Genomic DNA, 1,445 nt, shown 5'->3' on the forward strand with positions numbered 1-1,445 from the left:
TCACAGTGCCTTGAACAACATAGTTACTCAATAATAACTCTTTCAATCTAAGTCACCTTTATTATTATAGAAAGTTGATGGCGATATCATTGCAAGAATATTTTCTTTTTCTTTCTATTTTCTATTTTTTTTTAAGCTAAAGGAGAAACTTTTCAAGTTTTATTCAGGTTGTAAAAGCTTCAGAGAGCACATCTTAGTTTATGTCCAACCTGGTCTTTACAGTCCCCTGAGAAGACTCACTTCCTGTTTTCCTTTTTCTTGTCCTTTATGCCATCCTTGTTAGCATGGGAGACCGGAGAGCCCATTGTATTTCCATTTGCTTTATTATTGGGATCCCCACCTGGAAAGTTCTCTAGGAATCTGAAGGAATTCTGGGTCTTGGATCACATCATATCTATCCTTCTTCTTGCCTGGCTAAGATGTGTCCGTGGGGGAGCTGGCTTCGATGTCAGGTGACTCTGTTTGGCCAAATTCTGCTCCCTGCAGGGACATCTGCATGGCATAGGCATCCTGTTTCTTCTTAGGCATGCTGCTTTGGTCAGGAAGCCCAGCACAGCAAGGCCAAATTCCTGCTTTCCAGTCATGTTTAGGAGGGCATTGTCAAGTCTTCAGTCCAAGAGCTAGCAATTCCAGCCTTGGCTGCACAGGCTGCCGCTGCCTGCTATGTCTCCTCCTGCCACTGCCGCTGCTCTTCCAAAGAAACATGAAGAGCTACGGCCAACTCAGGATCAGCACTGGCATCTACTCCAAACTTGAACTCACTGGCACTAAGACCAAGCATGGGACCACTTTCACCAGCCAAAAAAGAGAACAGATGAGGGCATCAGCCAAGCTGGGCCCTGGAGGCACTGTCACCAGATGTGATCCAGTTCCATCCTTGCCATTCAGTGTGTTCACAAAGGCCGTCGGCATCTCTGTGTTCCCCTCCTCTTCCACAAAATTGAGGATGTCAGCATTAACTTTTTCTATATGAGGTATTGCCTAGTTTGCCCAGATCCTTCTCATTGTCTTCCCCAGGGCTACCCACAAAGTCGATGATGACTTGGCCTGCCAGTGATTCAGAATCAGATGGACCACTCGAATGTCAGTGCAAAAGGTGATCTTGCCCTTCCTTGGATTGGACAGCATGATTATAGAGAGGATGATGCCAGTGTCAGGGGTGAGTGTGGTCAGGACTTCACAGTCATTGGCCAGTGTGATGAGTTCCATGAATTCGCACAGTTGTTTTGAGTGACATATGATGTTGATGGCATCCTCCTGGGCCTGCAGCGGGTGGGGAGTTAGTCTCCATTCCACATGTACTCACTGTTGCCCATATAAACCATAGTGATCTCCAACACTATTGTCCACCTTTCCCCTGTAGACCAGCTCAGGGACTTGCAAGAATATTTTCATACAGATCACATTTATTAAATTTTGTAATTACACTGATCCACTTAGTCATA

At 45.5% G+C, this 1,445-nt stretch overlaps 1 pseudogene; it reads right to left on the reverse strand.

Moving 5' to 3' along the window:
- Positions 1 to 236: 236 nt before the first annotated feature.
- Positions 237 to 1,224, reverse strand: LOC142832763 (26S proteasome non-ATPase regulatory subunit 4 pseudogene; annotated as a pseudogene).
- Positions 1,225 to 1,445: the final 221 nt, after the last annotated feature.

The sequence above is a fragment of the Microtus pennsylvanicus genome, chromosome 12 (assembly GCF_037038515.1).
Source record: "Microtus pennsylvanicus isolate mMicPen1 chromosome 12, mMicPen1.hap1, whole genome shotgun sequence".
Classification (NCBI taxonomy): domain Eukaryota; kingdom Metazoa; phylum Chordata; class Mammalia; order Rodentia; family Cricetidae; genus Microtus; species Microtus pennsylvanicus.